This window comes from Erinaceus europaeus, chromosome 14, assembly GCF_950295315.1.
Source record: "Erinaceus europaeus chromosome 14, mEriEur2.1, whole genome shotgun sequence".
NCBI classification, from domain to species: Eukaryota; Metazoa; Chordata; class Mammalia; order Eulipotyphla; family Erinaceidae; genus Erinaceus; species Erinaceus europaeus.
In genome coordinates this window covers 67246845-67260826 of record NC_080175.1, presented here as the reverse complement: position 1 = coordinate 67260826, position 13982 = coordinate 67246845, and the positions used below count along the sequence as shown (strand labels likewise).

The window sequence follows — 13982 nt, the reverse complement described above, 5'->3', positions numbered from 1 at the left end:
TCTGTAGAGGCAGTTGTGCTGTTGGGCTCAGCTCTCCCACCCTGAGCTGTTGGGCTACTGTGATGAGGGAGGTGCCTTGTGCCTCCCTCTCTGGCTCAGGGCTGGCAGTCCTGGGAGGGCCTCCCCAGGTTTGGGCTTCTCTGAGGGTGCTGGTTGGCTGTCTGGGCCTGTGAGCTGAGTCCTGTGTCTTTGTGAGGGCCAATGAGCTGAGACTAGGGAAAGCACTTGTAACTGACTAGTGACAGAATTTCAGCTTCTGTTGAGAGGGTGGGTGGGGTACGGAAAGGACACTGGAATCTTAGGCCATTGTCAGACATTTTCATCTTAAAGATTTGACTTACTTCATATGATATATGATATATAATATGTACACATATCATATATAAATGAAGAGAGAGAGAGAGGGTTGTACTAAAGACTGTAGTGTAAACTGGGACCTGGTATTTACCTGTTCTTCATGGCTTTCAAGGCTGATATCAGTCACTATTTTTTCGTTTGCTTGTCACTGGGTTTTGTCACAGGCTTGGTGCCTGCATAATAACTCCACTGCTCTGGCAGCCATTTTTGTTCTTTGTTTTTCCGAGAGAGACAGAGAGAATAGGGAGACATATACTATGCTTATTTGCAGCACTAAGGCCCCACATATATGCAGTTGCATTGATTCTGGGCCTACTTGAATCACCACCAAGGTTATTACTGGGACTCGGTACCTGCACAATGAATCCACTGCTTCTGTTGGCCAATTCTTTCCTTTTTGCCACCTCCCCCTCTTCTCTTATTTGTTAAGACTAAGAGAAACTGAGAAGGTAGAGGGAGGTAAAGACGGAGAAAGAAACACCTGTAGCCCTGCTGCACCACATGTGCAACTTCCTCCCTGCAGGTGGGGGCAAAGGGTTTGAACCCAGACCCTCGAGCACTGTAATGTGTATGCTCAATCTTGTATACCACCACCCACCCCCCCAACCTTGGGCTAACCTTTCATCATTACCCCCCCCCCATCAGATATATGTAGAAAAGGAGGCAGGAGAAGACACTAGAGTCACCAGGGCTTCTCCTGGTGCTATGATACTTCCCTGTAGTGCTGAGGTTCAGATCTGCGCCATGTGCGTGGTGTAGCATGTACCCTAGCAACTGAGCTGTCTCCCAGCACAGGCAGTGAAGTAGAAGAGATTTTCTTGAAGTAGAAGGAAATGCTTTAGGACAGGATGGCAGAGGAAGTCCTGGGGTGCATCCTACTAACAGCACTTAATATCCCACCTGGTTGAGTGGGAGGTTCATCCATTTCCCCCCCTCCATGTAAGAGCTAACTTTGACCTCCCAGGAAATATTCTTGCAGCTCTATTATTTATCAAAGGGTTTCTCTGAGATGCAAACTACCCTATAGGTTTGCAAATCAAATCTAAATAACTGAAATGTTTTTGAATATAATCACTTGTTTGCATGAGTATTTTCATAAAATCTAGAAATATTTCACTGTGTGTGTGTGTGTGTGTGTGGAGGTGGGGGAGAGACTTTAGTGATTCCTACCACACATCTTCTAACAGGGGTTACAAGATCTTCCTTTATACTATTATTTTCCCTGGGGAAAAACCTCTTTCATTCAGTCTTTTCTTGGGTTTGCCACCAGGTGGGGTACTGGCTCTTCTTTTAAGGCACATAAGCCTTGAGGCCAATTTTCTTTTCTTTTCTCTCTTGATGTTTCTCTCCCCACTTCCAACTTCTAAAGGTGCCCCAGGAGAGCACGCGGGGACAAGGGCGGCTGCCAGAGCTGAGGGAGCATCCATGTCTCATGCCTGGTCACGTTGAGCTAACGTGCTGGTGGATTATGTTTCATGGGTTTTCAGTAACTTGAAATTAACCAAAAGTACTAGGAAGCCTGTTTGGCAACAGGTTAATCAAAGTTTCCTTGGAATAGTTCTGACTTTAGGTTTAGAAGAAAGAATATGCTAAATAGGTCTTGTTTACATAGAGTTAAGTATCTTGGGAGAATGCCATTAGAATTTAAACTGTTGTGGGTTGAAGACTGGATTCTGAGAAAACATTATGTTAAAACGCCAAGCAAGGATTCTCCATTCTTTCGGAAGCAATGTGCTAGACTACTATTGACTCTATTTTTAGCATTTAAGTGCCTTTAAAATGTCCAAATACATTTTTTTTTCCAGAATGAAAACCCAAATGTAATGCTCTTACTTTGCAATCAAATGCTCTCCCGCTGCACTTAAACTCTCTCTCTCTCTGCTTTTAAATTTCTTACTTTGAGACCATAGTGAGTGATATTAAATTTTACTTTAAGAAGGCATTGGGTATGTTTTTAGTCATAGAAATATAATGTAAATGTGGATAACGAAATTCTATTCTGGGTGATTTTCAGCCCCCAAGTCAGACCAGAAGTTTGAAGTTTTTTTTTTTTTATTGTTGTTTGTTTTTTGCCAAAGGTTTCTCTAGAACTGAGGCTTTCAATGTTTTTATCTTGCCCTCCCTTCCCAGATTTCTGGCAACAGTGCCCTTATATATGTGACTTTGAGTCTCAGTGACAATGGCGTCATGCCTCTCTCCTAGCCAACATGAAAGCAAAGTGTTGTAAGTTCTACCACTGCCACCCAGCTGGGACAATATATTCAATACAACTCATGTCAGGGCCCCATGGGGAAGGAACTGTATCCCTCTTGTTTAACATGAATGAGTCATTTAATACAGTGGTGGAGGGAGAGAAGGCATGGAGTGTTGTTCTCTTTTAACTTGTTTGCTACAATTTTCTTGGGCAGCAAGGATAAATAAATAAATAAATAAGTAAACAAACAGAAAAAGCCTGAAATCAAGACTCGCTTTGTGACTTTGACTTCTCACTGCAGCCCGTGTCTGTTTAAGATATGGGGAGTGGTTTCAAGTTTATTGCTGGCGCTTATAGGCTCCAAGGGCTTTGTGGGCTGGGCTCCGACTCCAGCTGCCTTTAGGCGGTCGGCCCACAGGGAGCTTGGGAGTGGATTGCTGATCCCGGTTTCTGTGGGTTCTCCCGGTAGTCATCTCCCTACCCCCGTCCACCCTGGCTGTCAGCTGCTTCAGAGCCTGGAGATTAGTTTCCTAGCAAGAACTTCTTCTCCAGAACACTATGAAGCAGCAACTCTTTCCGGGGCCCCAGGTCAGTAAAGGGGGTTTTCAGCTCTCTGTTGCATCTGCCAGAGCTCCTTCCCGTGCTCCCGGGTAGTGTGGAGTCGGCAGCATAGCGTGGGAGGCTGCTGCCTCCTAGAAAGTACTGTGTGTTGGCTGATCCCTGAGCACTGGGTGTTGCACTGCTTCTTCTTCTAACATCTGTGTCGCTGCGGTGTGAAACATGAGGGGAAGCTAAGAAGGAATGACCCTGTATGTATATGTATGTGTTGGATTTACATTCTAGAGATTCGCAATAGTTTGTAAGTGCTTTTTGGTTTCTTCTTGAGGATGGATTTTTTTTTTTTTTAAATTTTCCCATTCAGTCTCTCAGACCTGGCTGTTACTATATGTGACTTTGTTATGTCTGTGGGCACTACTCAGCTGGGGCAGCTGTATTACCCCAGAAATCTCTGTTTTCTCTCACACACTTAGGCAGCTTTGCCCAACACCTGCCTTTCCCTGGCTTCTGAGAGCTACCTTGACCCAGAATACCATTCATATGTTCTCTCTGAAAAGTCTGGCATTTTTCTAGATTACCTCATCGGAGCACCTGCTCAAGAACTGGGCTACAGGTGGATTCAAGGGATGGGTTGCTTTCTGAGCCCTCACTGCTTTTATCCTTGAGTCCTCAAGAACCAGGGTTATTCTAGCAATCAGCAGGGCTGTGAAAATAAGTTGTGCCTTGTAAAACCCTGAAGAATTACTCGTGGTCATAAAGCAGAATTGAGCTAATAAAATTTAGTACCAGGAGGCTATCTTTCTTAATTTCATTCTCTTAAAAGTTGTAGACAGCAGTTTTATTTGTGTAGATTTATCAACAAAGCATTCCAGTGTGCAGTTGTTCTTTAAGACTAGTTCAACTTGGTAATGTTTTCAAATTTGCAGCACTTTATGAGATTGTGTGTGTGTGTGTGTGTGTATTACTGTAAGCAAGTTTTAATTCAAAGCAATGTGTTGGTATTTTAGACTATGTTTATTATTGCCATTGTAGCCTCCTCTTCTTACCTTTTGGGGAAATACAGTGTATTTGAAAGGGTCTGTTCTTTCCTATTTTCTTTTTTTTATTGTAGTTATTGATTTCGTTGTTGTTGGATAGGACAGAGAGAAATGGAGACAGGAGGAGGAGAGAAAGATAGACACCTGCAGACCTGCTTCACCACCTGTGAAGCGACTCCCCTGCAGGTGGGGAGCCGGGGGCTCGAAACGGGATCATGCTGATATCTTGCGCTTTGCGCCACGTGTGCTTCACCTGCTGTGCTACCGCCGGACTCCCCCTTTCCTATTTTCTATTAAAATAAAACAACCTGGGTCTGGGGAGGTAGCATAATGTTTATGAAAATAGGCTTTCATGCCTGAGGGACCAAAAGTCCCAGTTTCAGTCCCCAGCACCATCATAAGCCAGAGCTGACCTAACAACTTATCAGTCAAAACAATCAAACTGAAGAAGGATGGAGATAGAAAACCTCCAGTTGTGGAGATAATATACTGAACTTTTAAGGATTCTGGTTCCCAGCTCTGATGAAGCTGAACTTATTCAGTTTTCACTGCATGCCACTTCAGAATTAAAAACTTGACTGGAATCTGCCCCCCCCCCCCCATGATACACTTGTACCGGGGCTATATTACTGCATCTGCTACTGCAGGTATTTTCTTTATCAGCAAACCCCGTTACTCTAGCTTGCAAAAAAAAATCTAGTAAAGATTGTTGTGACTTGCTTAAAGCCTGTTGTTACTGCATATATGCGCTACTATCAATTATTGGATGTTACTAGTCTAAATTTAAAAGAAAGATTTGTCAACCTGATATTGGCTGCTCAATGATTAAAAAAAGGTTAATCTCATTCACAGTTGGTGGAGCAGTGCTGCAAGTGTCTCTTTTTTTCTCTCTTCCCATCTCTCCCTTTTCTTTCAATTTCTCTGTCTCTATCATAAATAAACGAGTAGTTAAAATATACAAAAGTGAAGACAATTTTTTTCTCATTGATTATTTATTTGGGCCTACCAGGCATGGGTAAAGGCCTTACAAAAGCTCACATAAAGCTAATTTCTGTGTGGTCCATCCCAGGTCTGTGTTCCCAAACACTTCATTGCCTTTTCATCTAGAGATGATAGCCAAGCAAAATACAGCTGATGAGACACAGAATTAAACATTGTGGCAAAGTCTAGAATAAGGCAGGGAACTCCCTAAAAACCAGAATTGAAGAATTTCCCTAAAATAATCTTTAGAAGAATAAGCTTTCCTCCAAACATGGTGAATAAAACAAAGATTACTGTCTAGTAGTAGAGCTCCCACTCTGTAATTGGGGGGTAAAGCATCTAACCCAATCTCATTTCTGAGTCTGAGTTTAGAACACACTGCAACTCTTGTTTTCACCTAGCCTGACTATTGGAATTCTGTTGCATTTCTTTCTTGGAGCCAAAGCCCAGTAAAGCTGGACATTTTTTTCTCCTTTCATATCATCTGATTTTAAATGAGGCTTTACAATCATTAATTTGTATCAAATGTGCTTTTTCTTTTTTTTTTTTCTTGTTGAGATTAGAATCATAAATCTCAGGTGGCTATGAACCTAGCAGATAACCTAGAGATATGTGATTCTCTTCTTTCAGAATAAACCTGAGCTTCAAAAAATCACAATAAATGCTTAGACAAATGATTTCACCTTGCCCTGCCCTGCATCGCATTTGGAACAGCACTGGAGTTTCAGTAGATCAGGACTCTGGAGGAAAAAAAGAAATAGCCAGGAGTTTTGATGTTACAAGGAGACTTCTGGGGGCCAGGCAGTGGCGCACCTGGTTAAGTGCACACATTACAGTGCACAAGAGCCCTGATGCCCACCTGTAGGGAACCAGCTTCACAAGTAGTGAAGAACAGGGCTGCAGGTGTCTCTCTGTCTTTCCCCTCTTTATCGCCCCTTCCCCTCTTAATTTCTCTCTGTCTCTATCCAATAATAAATAAATAAAATTAAAAATCAGAAAACAAACAAACAAAAAACTAAAAACTTCTGACTGGGTGCCCTCCGTGCCTAAGACCACTCAGTCCTGACTCAGTCCTGACTCAGTCCTGATCTGTGGAAGGCCCCAGGACTTGGGATGTGCTGGTGTTTGCTCTGTAGTTTCCAGCCCTTCAAGGTGGGTGGAATGGCTGCAATGAGCTCCACCTCTCCTCGTCTCTCCTGTCTAGATAACCCGTGATGCCTTGACCTTGATGCTTCTTACTCAAGGTACCTATATGCAGTGGATTTACAGAATCACATGGGGACAGAAAGTGGCAGGGTTGGGATGCCACCTGGCCAGGAAACTCACTACGTGAGTAATGGCAGTAAATAAGCAACTTCCCGGAAAGATTGGAAAGGCCAGGGACAGATTTTTTTTTTTTTTTTTTGCAGGGGAGCTAATGGTTTAGAGTTGATATACAGTTACTGATGCATGTTTTAAATTTCTCAGTTTTCTGCAAAACTCTCTCACTTGTCCACCATCATCCTCCAGGACCTGAAAGCACCCCAGACTCCTTTTACTTTGGTACAATACACCCAACCCAGTCCAAATTCTACTTTGTGTTTCTCCTTTCTGTTCTTATTTCTCAACTTCTGTCCACGAGGGAAATCATCCCATATTTATCCTTCTCTTTTGGGCTTATTTCACTTAACACAATTCCTTCAAACTCCACCCAAGATGAAGTGAAGAAGGTGAATAACTTTTTCAGCTACTCATCTGTTGTTGGACACCTGGGTTGCTTCCAGGTTTCAGCTATTATAAATTGTGCTGCTATGAACATAGATATACACAGATCTTTCTGGATGGGTGTGTTTGATTCCTTAGGACATACTCCCAGGAAAAGAATTGCAGGGATATAGGGTAGTCTATTTTTAGCCTTCTGAAGATTGCTTTTCATAGGGGTTGGACCAGTATACATTCCCACCAGCAATGCAGGAGGGTTCCTTTACCTCCGTAGCCTCTCCCAACATTTGTTGTTTTTTTCTGATGTCTGACATTCACACAGGGATGAATTGGAATCTCATTGTTGTTTTTATTTGCATTTCTCTGACAGTGACTTGGAGTGTTTTTTCATATATCTGGTGGCCTTTTGGATCTTTTCTTTGGTGACTATTCTGTTCTTATCCTCTCCTCATTTTTGGATGAGGTAATTTATCTTTTGTTGCTGAATTTGGTGAGCTATTTATATATTTTGGCCATTAGCCTTTTCTCTAATGTGTGGCATGTAAGGATATTCTCCTCTTCTAGATGGAATCTATTTGTTTGAATGATGATTTCTTTTGCTGTGCAGAAACTTTTCAATTTGATGTAGTCCCATTGACTGATATTTGTTTTTGTATTTTTTGCAACTGGATATGTGTCATTGAAGATGGCTATAAAATTTGGATGGAAAAGAGTTCCTCCAATATTCTCCTCTAAATATTTTACATTTTCTGGTCTAACAGCCAAGTCCTTGATCCATTTGGAGTTTACTTTTATGTGATGAGATGTAGTGGTTAAGTTTCATTGTTCTGTATGTTTCAACCCAATTTTCCCAACACCATTTGTTGAAGAGACTCAGCAACAGATTTCATCCTCACAGCGGATCTGACCACAGATGTGGCCAGTTTGTTCCCGCTTTTCGTTCTGAAGAACCCCATTTAACTTGGACCTTCTTGCTCTTCTAGGACCTACACTAACATTCCCAGCAAGAGTAATAGACACTATAATAATTAGTATTAGTCACTAACACTCAGGAAGCATTTCCCAAGGGCAGTTTATGCTCGGAGCCTCTCATGCGATGCTCATAGTAATTCTGTGCATCAGTTGTCCTTATTATCCCCAATTTAAGTAAAAGAAACTGTCCCAAGAAGCTTGCAGGTTTTGTCATGAGTGCCAGCAGCTAGTAAGGAGCTTGGAGGAGCTGGGTCATGAAAAATGGATGAGAAGTTGCTGTTCCCAGGAAATGGAACAATCTGGTGTTTGTTGTTAGCCAGAAAGCAGCCATATCAGTACTGCGGTGGCTTGGACTACTTTTCATGTGAATTCAGAGATGCTGGGGAGCCTGCTGTCCATTCACCTGGGAGGCTTGTCCTGTATTCTTCCTGCTCTGCCAGGGACCAGCCTCAGAATCTTGTGACTAGTAGCAGCACAGCAAGGCCACCCCTGGGTCCATCAGCCAGCCCAGTGGTCAGTGCAGAATAAGCCCTTAGCCCTGATACTGTTTTCTCAATAGTCTAGCACATGTTGGAACTTGTGAGATGTTTTTGAAAACCCAAAACAATAAAAATCACTAAGGTAAGGAACTTAAGCCTTGAGATTGTTGTTGTTTTTAATTTTGCCCTGTGAGAGTGCTCTTCATTCCTCCCCAGTATGATTTCTGGCTGATAGTCAAAGCCCTTGTTATTTTGCCCTTCCTGAAAGTATTCTGAGGCTTAGACAATGACAACTGTATTTTCTTTAAAAATGTAAATGCACCTGTGAAAATAAAAAGTGGGCAAGTAGCTTACATTAGACTTGACAAAAATTTAAATGCAACAAGTAAATTCAGAGTCTTTGACAATAAATACAAAGGTATTCCAGATAGATTAAAGAACTAGGTTTAAAAAAAAGAAAAGAAAATAGGGAAGGGCAGAAAAGAAATCATACAGAGAAGATGCTGACCATGGGGTGGAGAATTACTTTTTCTCTTAAAACCAGTAGAGGAAAACACACAGGAAAAAGACAATAGACTGGAATTTTCCAGGTAGTAGTTAACCAGCTTTAAGTACAAAAATGCTCATGGAAACTTTGTTGTCATGAAACAGAAATACACAGTAGCAGAAAACATTTTGAAATATTGTAATAGCTGAGAGTGTTAATATTAGATTTTTCCATCATTGCTAAGCCTTTACTGCTTTTTCAAACGAAAGGGGAAAGCCAGAGAAACGGTGTCTGTGTGTGTGTGTGTGTGTGTGTGTGTGTGTGTGTGTGTGTGTGTGAGAGAGAGAGAGAGAGAGAAAGAGGGAGAGAGAGAGAGAGAGAAGAATAAGGAGGAGGAGGAGGAGGAGCAGCACAACCTGGAAGCTTTCTCTAGTGTTGTAGCCTTTCCTAAGTGGTGTACCCAGGGCTTGACTGAAGCTTGTGTGTGTAGCTAAGCGGGTGCCCTCCCAAGTGACCTACCACCTCAGCCCTGGTAATAGCAGATTTTTAAGTAAAAATGTTAGCTTTTGAATATTTGCACTCCACATTCATTACTGTGTTTTGAGACCGTCATATCTTTGCGTGTATTGCGTTCATCAGAGAGAGAATGACACCTTAATTTAATGGGGACTAGGAATTATGCCCCATTGATTTATTTTTTCATTATTTGATTTTACATATTAATATTTTAAGCCACTTACTATACATACAAAAATTTAAAAAAATGAGACAAGATATATAAAAGTGTAATGATCAGCTGATATTACCTATAGTCTGTTTAATGTGGGTGATTTTAAGAGTGGTCAGTTTCTTCAGCCTATTTCCCTTTGTAAAGTTTCCCTTTAAATATTCACACACACACACACACACACACGTACATACACTATTCTATTATGCACATATCTGTTAGCACAAATTCAGGGCTCCCCTTCTTAAGAATGTATTTTTATGAGAAAAATTAAAAGTGAATCAGCATGGGAGCCAGGTGGTAGCACAGCAGGTTAAGCAAACGTGGTACAAAGCTCAAGGACCTGCAGAAGGATCCCGGTTCGAGCCCCCGGCTCTCCACCTGCAGGGGAGTCGCTTCACAGGCGTTGAAGCAGGTCTGCAGGTGTCTATCTTCCTCTCCTTCTCTCTGTCTCCCCCTCCTCTCTCCATTTCTCTCTGTCCTATCTAACAATGACATCAATGACAACAACAATAATAACTACAACAATTAAAAACAACAACAAGGGCAACAAAAGGGAAAAAATAAACATTAAAAAAAAAGTGAATCAGCATTGATGGGTTAGAGTTAGACTTCTCTAAAGTGAAACCTCCTTCTATCTTAAATCAGGATTTACTACTAATACTTACCTTCTAGGGTTCTTGTGAAGATTAATAGAATAATGCCACACAGTGTCAGGCGAATGTTAGCTGCTGTTGTTCTTAGTGTTGGTTATAGTATGGTGTAGAATATTTTAATTTTTTAAAATTTCTTTATTGGGGAATTAATGTTTTACATTTGACAGTAAATACAATAGTTTGTACATGCATAGCATTTCCCAGTTTTCCATATAACAATACAACTGTCATCCTTCTTGGATCTGTATTCTCCCCACCCACCCCAGAGTCTTTTACTTTGGTGCAATATGCCAATTCCAGTTCAGGTTCTACTTGTGTTTTCTTTTCTGATCTTGTTTTTCAACTTCTGCCTGAGAGTGAGGTCATCCCATATTCATCCTTCTGTTTCTGACTTGCTTCACTTAACATGAATTTTTCAAGGTCCACCCAAGATCAGCTGAAAACGGTGAAGTCAACATTTTTTAGCTGAGTAGTATTCTATTGCGTATATATACCACAGTTTGCTCAGCCACTCATCTGTTGTTGGACCCCTGGGTTGCATAGAATGAGACTTTATTTCATTTTTTTATTGACTGTGCTCAACTAAAGGCATGAGTTGGCTTGCATGAATAATTACACACCATTAAACACACATACACACACACACACACACACACACACATACAGACACACACACAGACACACACACTCATACCCATGTGAGTGGGTAAAAAACCAGGATGATAAAGTCAGTAGAAAGATATTACCAGAGTAAAGTCCTGTGGCAATAGTAATGCCAGTTCTCAGTGGACATTTCTCTCATTGAATGAGGGCTTGGTTGGGGGGTACCATTGACAGTCTCTGGTCCTCTTTAAGACCCCACCCACTGTAGGACTCTGCCACGGTGACACCTTGGTGTGGTGTGAAAGGAGTTCACCATCTTACAGCATATCAAGTTGTGGTCAACATCTTCCTGAGAGCTGAGCTTGGATCAGAACCCAGATTGACCCCCCAAACCCAATGATTGCTGATGGAGGCTTGTCTACACACGGGAGCCCAGGATTCCTTGTTAGCAGTTGTGTTTTTAGAAAATGCTCTTTCACATAGCTAGCTTTGCTCTTTTTAATATTTTATTTATTTTTTATTTTGGCTAGAGACAGTGAGAAATTGAGGGAGTTGGGGAGGGAGGGCTAGAGAAGAGAGAGAGGGAGGAGAGAGAGAGAGAGAGAGAGAGGTATAGACCTGTGTCACTACTTGTGATACTCCTCCCTGCAGGTGGGAAGTGGGGCCTTGAACCCAGGTACCATAGTATGTGTGTGCTCAACTAGATGCTCCACCACCTGGCCCCTTAAAGAGTGTTCTTACATATATCAAACATATATGCACACTCTATAGGTACACTACCCCCAATTCACATGGTATCTTCTTCTGTCCTAGATACCTTAAAACAATTCTGTTCCTCACCCTGCCTTGTTCTCTTGCTCAAGAATGCAAGGTGTGTGTGTGTGTGTGTGTGTGTGGTTTTTGTTTTTGGTTTTTGTTCTTTAGATTCCATAGTCCGACACATGGTATCTGTTGCCTTTTCCTGAAATGTTTTTCTTTTCAAGTATGTTTGGTGAGTTCCAGTGTGGTTTTTAAGATTCCTCTCCAATGTGCCTTTTCTTCAGTATGCAGGCCCAGCCTCAGATTGAGTGTTCATTCAACTGATGCCCACTGCTCTGCTCTTCACGCTCTGAAAGCCACCTGCAAAAAGCCTGCCTCTTCAGGCCGGTAAAATAGCTTACTTGGGCAGTGAGCTTCTTTACCTTGTGAGCTACCTAGGTTTGAGCCTGGCCTCGCCCACACTGAATTTGGAAGCTATGGTGCTGCCCCTCCCCCCATCTCTATTAAAAAGTAGTATCTCTTCCTGTGGACTGTGAACCCTTGCTGGGATGATTGATCTTTGTACTCCTAAACACCAGCACTGGACATGTGAGAACTGTTTCACGTCGTGGGAGAGGGAATTTTGATTTGACTTAATGCACATTTCTATCGATCTGTTTTTATGGCAGAATCAATGGTAAGAAATGTCTTTGTGGGAGTCGGGCGGTAGCGCAGCGGGTTAAGCGCAGGTGGCGCTAAGCACAAGGACCAACGGAAGGATCCCGGTTCGAGCCCCCGGCTCCCCACCTGCAGGGGAGTCACTTCACAGGCGGTGAAGCAGGTCTGCAGGTGTCTATCTTTCTCTCCCCCTCTCTGTCTTCCCCTCCTCTCTCCATTTCTCTCTGTCCTATCCAACAATGACATCAATAATAACTACAACAATAAAAAAACAAGGGCAACAAAAGGAATAAATAAATAAATAAATAAAAATAAAAAAATAAAAGAAAAAAAGAAATGTCTTTGTACAAACAGTGTGGATGTAACCCTTGATTAAGCAAGGAGAGATAACAAAAACTCAGTGCCTTTGACTTCTCTTGAACACAAAGTTGTGTCTGAGGAATGAAACAAAGAAGGGCTTGATCCGGGAGGTGGCACAGTGGAAGTGAAGAAGGGCTTGCAGCAGGTTCCTATGCCATTCATTTTCACTTGTTAAAAGTATCCACTGATTGTTTTATATAAGCGAGTTACTAGTGTGTTGGGCCAGACTGGTAACCTCTGCCTTTGCTGTGTGTGATTCAGATAAAAATGATTGTATCACTGACAATATGGTCAAATCACAAAGTCCACACTAAGCTGAATATCAGCATTCAAAGAAAAGCTGATAAGATACAGTCCAGGGAGTTGGGCAATAGCACAGTGGATTGATTAAGCACAAGTGGTGCAAAGCGCAAGGATGGGCGTAAGGATCCCAGTTCAAGCTTCGAGCCCCTGGCTCCCCACCTGCAGGGGAGTCACTTCACAGGTGGTGAAGCAGATCTGCAGGTGACTATCTTTCTCTCCCCCTCTCTGTCTTCCCCTCCTTTCTCCATTTCTCTCTGTCCTTTCCAACAATGACGACATCAATTAACAACAACAATAATAACTACAACAATAAAAAACAAGGGCAACAAAAAGGGGCATAAATAAATAAATATTTAAAAAAAGATACAATCCAAAGTTATGCTTCTGCATGATTTAGAGATCTTGAGCGGTTTTTCATAGAGTTTAGATGGCAGTTCTTCCTTAAAACATGGGGAGAGTTAATTTAAGAAAAATCTTGGCAGCCCGGGAGATGGTGCAGTGGATAAAGTACTGTTTCTTCAAGCATGAGGTCTGAAGTTCAGTCCCCAGCATCAGAAATGCCAGGGTGAAATTCTGGTCCTCTTCCATTCTCTTTATTTCTTGCATAAACAAACAAATCTTAAAAAGAAAGAAAGGAAGGAAAGAGTCTGCAAGTGGGGCAACAAGGAAGCTGACCTGTATCTTGAGGAATAGAATGTAGAGTTCACCAAGGGTGGCCCATCTTAAGGAATCATTGGATCATGGAGATAGCAGAATAGTGACACAAAAGATTTTCCTGCTTGAGGCTCCAAGGTCCCAGGTTCAGTTTCTAGCACACTGTAAGACAGTATTGAGCACAGCTCTGGTGGAGAAAAAAAAAAAGAATCATTAGGGTTCATCTGACTGAAACTTTCTATACAGAGTAGATCAGGTTCTAGTAATTTTTTTTTTTTTAAACACCCCGGGGCTTGCAAAGGACTTGCTCTGCTTTCCTGCTCTGTGGAACCTTGGAGATGCTGCTTCTGCCCACCTGAGGCAGAGTTGGCTGGTCTTCTCTATCTAAACTGAGTCTTTGCTTCTCATGAGTTTTCCAATAACCAGACACTAGCCCAGTGACTACATTTCCCCCATTGTTTTTGACCATCTTGTGCTAGATTCTTGCGGAGTTCCTA

General features: G+C 42.0%; 1 protein-coding gene across 4 annotated transcripts in view; it reads left to right on the top strand.

Moving 5' to 3' along the window:
* Positions 1-13982, top strand: part of PLD1 (phospholipase D1) — a 200588-nt gene that overhangs the window by 37771 nt on the left and 148835 nt on the right. For 2 of the 4 annotated variants that reach the window (XR_009544734.1, XM_060171955.1), the window contains exon 1: positions 2950-3139. The exons of 1 other annotated variant lie outside the window; for it this stretch is intronic. The gene's annotated coding sequence lies outside the window, so the exon portion shown is untranslated. Of the gene's footprint in view, positions 1-2949; positions 3140-13982 lie in introns of those variants that run through there. One more of the 4 variants, XM_007517917.3, reaches the window with a different exon arrangement.